The 5,535-nt window shown below is 44.9% G+C and overlaps 1 pseudogene; it reads left to right on the forward strand.

Annotated features, from left to right (window-relative positions):
* The first annotated feature begins 214 nt into the window (after positions 1-214).
* On the forward strand, positions 215-1,196 carry LOC118889536 (annotated as a pseudogene).
* Positions 1,197-5,535: the final 4,339 nt, after the last annotated feature.

Genomic DNA, 5,535 nt, shown 5'->3' on the forward strand with positions numbered 1-5,535 from the left:
CCTGGCCTCACGCGGGAGCCGCTCTGCACTGGGTCCCCGCAGGCGGGCAGAGGCCCACTCCCCGCCTCTCCCAGCAGCCTTTTCTCTCCCTTCAGAAAGCGGTTTCGGGGACGTTGGAGCGTGGGGTGGGGCCTAGGCGGGGCGACGTCCAAGCGTGGGGCGGGGCCTCTGCTTAGGACCTGCGCAGAAGGGGAGAGGCAGCACGTGGAAAGGAGGGCCGCTGGAGCGCGGAGTTACGGAGTTTGGAGTTCAGCAGAAGGGGCTAACGGATAACTTTGCTGATGTCCAGGCGTCTGTAGTTGATTGCCCTAATTGGACTAAGGAGCCATTTACCTTTCCCGTAAAAGGTATCTGTGGGAAAACTAGAATTGCAGAAGTAGGAGGTGTGCCTTACTTATTGCCTCTTATAAATAAAAAAAAAGTTTATGATCTAAATAAAATCGCAGAAGAAATCCAGCTTCCTGGAGCTTTTGTTCTTGGAGCAGGAGCAGGCCCATTTCAGACTCTTGGATTCAATTCTGAGTTTATGCCAGTTGTTCAAACAGAAAGTGAACACAAACCTCCTGTGAATGGAAGTTACTTTGCTCCTGTTAACTCGGCAGAGGGAGGGTGCCTACTAGAGAAATACAGTGAGAAATATCATGATTTGGGGTGTGCATTACTGGCTAATCTTTTTGCCAGTGAAGCCCAACCTGGAAAGGTCATTGAGGTGAAAGCCAAAAGAAGAACTGGAAAACTTGTTTGTGACTTGTATGAGACAGACTCTTGAAAAACATTATGGAGATAAGCCTGTAGGAATGGGAGGTACTTTCGTGATTCAGAAGAGAAAAGTGAAGATTCACATTATGCCGGCAGAATTTTCTTCCTGCCCACTGAACTCTGATGAAGACTTGAATAAATGGTTACGTTTTTATGAGATGAAGCCTCCTTTGGTTTGCCAGTTTTTATCTCCAGAGACCCAGGGTTTGATTTGTGGTTGGAGCACACTCATTGTCTCAGTCATCATGAAGAAGGTGGACACTACCATTTTGACACCACCCCAGTTATAGTGGAATATCTTGGATACTTCTTACCTGCAGAGTTTCTCTATTGCATTGATCAACCAACAGAGACCCATTCATTTGGGCGAGATTAAATCAACTGATACTCGTTTGACTGATTAACTCATTAATTGATACTAATATAAAGCCTAATAGAAGTGATCTCACTACTTAAGGCCCATTTTTTTTCGGCCTTTGAAATGAAAGGTATGTCGACACTGTGCTCTGTATTACTTCACAGATCTATCTGAAAGGGATTATTGGGAACAAAGACACATGATGGAGATGTTCTTCATTCTTTTTATTCTAAAAATCAGTCTTATGTTTATAATTAAATATAAACAGGATTAAGAATCAAGTGATTACTCCTACTAGCTAATAGTAATAATTTACATTTGTATAATAGTATTCAGTTTTTCAAATGAGTCTTACAAACCGCTAAGTGGATGTTTCTAGGTATTAGAAAAATCAGTGTTGGAAATGTTGATAGTTGTTAAATCTTTCTACTGAGTTTTTGAAATCCATTTTAGAAGTCAAAGTACACTTTTTTCATGGAATAAGGTGGTCAGAGGGAGCAACTTTACTCCTTTTCGTGATGTTGAACCATACTCAGAAGTTTGCAGTTTGCCCTTAACAAATATTAGCAACCAGACGGTTAGCCATGATTCCTCCTTTGTTTGGACTGTCAATTGGAAGCAGTTTCTGCCTTGTTGGTTATTTGCAAGAAGAGAATTGAAAAGAAACAGCATCAAAATACAACCTCGAAGTGAGTATACTCTAATTTATAAATGAGGCTATTGCTAAATATGACTTCTGTCCTTCATGAAATATAAAATTATACCTTTACCGATTGTAATGGTTGAAATTTTCTTCAGTGTTTTTCTATAATAATCATTAGCCAAAAACAACTCTCTAATCTTGTAATACCAACACTGTTCAGATTTAGGAGCTTTTTAGTACTAAGCATATAATAAATTGTCAAGAAATATTTTTTGTCTTTGGATGTTAACTATAACATATCCTGTGAGTATAAATTCCTAAATATTATTTTTAAATAAACACTAGTTTGTACCAAAAGAAATGAATAAAAATTTTACATTCATTAAAAAAAAAAAAGTGGTTTTTGTAATTTGCAACGTTTTTACCACAAAAGCAGTTTTCTCCAATGTTCCATCTCTTTCCAGAAGCGCATTTCAATAGATACAACACAATGTACATCAGTGACAAACTTGCCAATCAGTCAACTTGTGAATAAAGAGTAACTGTGTGAGGTGATGGCTGTTAGCGAAACTTACCACCATGATCATTCCTCAAGACATATATATACATATAGCAAATCATTATGCTGTACACCTCAAACTAAGACAATGTTATATGTCAACTATATCTCAGTAAAACTTGGGGGAAAATACCGTGACTAAATGTGAAGCTCTTTGGAAAGTCCTCCCCTGCCCTGCAGATTTCATCAATGGGTTCCTGCAGCTCCCCTCGGTGTTCCACGATCTAAGCTCCAGCTGGCGAGGAAGCCAGACGTGGGGAGAGACCTCGGGTTGCCGGTGACTAGTCACCTCCCGGGACCTGTGTTCATGGCATCACAGACCTCTGGGCGAGCCGTCTCTTGGGGCTTTCTGTGGCGAGGGGCCTTCCTCCCCACCCCACTCTGCTCCTCGGCACCGTGAGGCTCACTCACCACAGAGGTCCCCACGCCATCGGGTCCGGCCCAGGCTTTGGGAACAGGCTGGTTGTATTTTTAACTCCAACTGCTATAAATACGCCCCTTGGAGTGTCCACTTCCTCCCTCCTCCATGGGCACCTGTCCCTGGCCAGGCTCAGTCAGCCATCTGACCTGACACAGTGCGATTTCAGATGACTGCTTTAGGATAATCAAGTTTCACGTGTCGATCATAAGGGGCCTGGGGAAGGGGGGGAGGTCAGGAGCTCGGAACAAAACCGGGGGAGAGGCACTGGCTTTGCAAATGCCTTTCTTTCCTGGGTAAGGACCAGGCTCATGGCCTCCCCTGTACTTGATTACAGCCAGCAAGAGGGCTACACCGCATCCCTTAAGATGAAGTGAGCTAAAAACCAACCTTCAAATAACTTTCCACCTACTACGTGAAAATGCCAACTCATCCTGTTAAAAGTACTTGACAAGCCTAGAAGCTGGCTCTACTTCCAGCTCACAAAGCCCTTTTCTTTTTTAGTTTTTTTATTTTCATCAAAGTAATATGTATGCTTGGCTTCAAAAAATAAAATTCGTTTGAACAGTTCCATGTCATAAAAACCCGCCTTCCCAGCAGTGTTTTAGCCTTGCTGGTTCTCAGCACCACTCCGGACCGTGGGAGGTGGGTCCTGCCCATCGCCTGACCTCCCACACCTTTGACCTGGAGCCTCGCCTCCTTGGGGCGAGGAGGCTGCCGCTCTCAGCAGGGCAGTGGGCGTGCAGGCAGTGGCCGTTTCTGCAGCCCAGCGTGGAACCACTGTAGAAACCCAGCCTCTTCACATCTCCCCGTGATTCCTGGAGCTCCAGCTAGTCCTTAAACTCCTGTCTTCTTATGAAAAAAGCTAGAGTGGATTCTGTCGTCTCAACTAAGAACCCTGACAATAAAGGATTATGAGTTCCTAATGAAAAACAGCAGCCCCACCCTAAGCCCCACTCCCAGTGGCAACGCTGGAACCATTTTAGTCGATGATTCTGGTACATATTAACTTTAGAGCCAATGTTTTCACAGGATTTTTGTGAACTTAACTCAACTACCTACTTCTATTTTTTCCTCTTTCATTCTCCAAATATATTTATATGTTAATGATCCACTTTATATTAACTATGTAAATACTGACTGTTGAGTTAAGCCGTGTACTTCTCATGTGACTTTTATGTCTTAACTGTTTTCCAGTTGTTTAGTTTTCTGAGCAAAAAAAGATCTGTTGTTCTCAGACCCAGGATGAGAATTTTACGCACTTTGCCCAAGATGCTCCAGACAACAGATGATAAAGGTGCAATGCGAACGTAGTTTGTGTTCTGAAGGGGCTTGCCATCCTTTGGGTATGCAAATTTACAAAATACACCCCCAAAATTCGTAAGGTCAGCAGTGATACACAGGAGACAAAATCCAGAACTGAATTCTGTTCCAACAAGATGATGGCAGCCAAGCCAACACCACAGACTCTAAACATCTATTGATTTACAACTATTCTCAAAAGAGTATAGGACTTCCCTGGTGGCGCAGTGGTTAAGAATCCACCTGCCAATGCAGGGGACATGGGTTCGAGCCGTGGTCCGGGAAGATCCCACATGTCGCGGAGCAACTAAGCCCACATGCCACAACTACTGAGCCTGTGCTCTAGAGCCTGGGAGCCACAACTACTGGGCCTGCGTGCCGCAACTACCGAAGCCCACGTGCCTAGAGACCGTGCTCCGCAACAAGAGAAGCCACTGCAATAAGAAGCCCGCACACCGCAACGAAGAGTAACCCCAGCTCGCCGCAACTAGAGAAAGCAATTGCGCAGCAGCAACGAAGACCCAATGCAGCCAAAAAAAAAGATTATAAAAGTCAATGACGGGGCTTCCCTGGTGGCGCAGTGGTTGAGAATCTGCCTGCCAATGCAGGGGACACGGGTTCGAGCCCTGGTCTGGAAAGATCCCACATGCCGCGGAGCGACTAAGCCCGTGAGCCACAATTGCTGAGCCTGCGTGTCTGGAGCCTGTGCTCCGCAACAAGAGAGGCCGCGGTAGTGAGAGGCCCGTGCACCACGATGAAGAGTGGCCCCCACTTGCCGCAACTAGAGAAAGCCCTCACACAGAAACGAAGACCCAACACAGCCATAAATAAATAAATTAATTAATTAATTAAAAAAAAAAAAGTCAATGACATGGAATAATGCAGTTTTGCTGAGCCTCCATTTCTTTCATTTTCTCTTAGGCTTCAAATATTTATTTGTATGGATGGATCGATCGATTTTAAAATTTTCTTGCTTCTTAAGAACTACCAAGGTAATAAATTGGCCCTGGATCAAAGTTGAATAATCCACAAACAAATAAAGTTAAAGGTGTGTCTTCTTAACTCCCTCCCCACCCTGCTCCCCGCCCCCTATAGGAGGGTGTTTCCTCCCAGACTCCCCTGAGTGGGGGGCGTGAGGCAGGTGGTCACCCGGCCAGAGGCTGTGAATAATCAGCTCTGCTGTGAGGAAGCCCGAGTGCAGTCTTGCTCTGCCCTATAGTAGCTGAGTGACCTTGGACAAGCTCCTTGGGCTCTGAGCTCGTCACCCCTCTCCAGCACACAGACAGCAACGCGTGCCTCATTGGCTCGTGTGGGTGCATCTCACCCAGTGTGGTCCCAGAACCTTGGGCTTCCCAGGGACCCCACCTTGCTGACCTCCCAGCAGCTGAAACTCAGCACATCCTTATTGTTCCCACTCATCAGGGATAGAACCTTTAGCTTGTGTATATATAGTACTTAAATGGTTTTTAAAAGATTAGTAGCTTTGTTGAAAATAG

Source organism: Balaenoptera musculus, chromosome 2 (genome assembly GCF_009873245.2).
Source record: "Balaenoptera musculus isolate JJ_BM4_2016_0621 chromosome 2, mBalMus1.pri.v3, whole genome shotgun sequence".
Classification (NCBI taxonomy): Eukaryota; Metazoa; Chordata; class Mammalia; order Artiodactyla; family Balaenopteridae; genus Balaenoptera; species Balaenoptera musculus.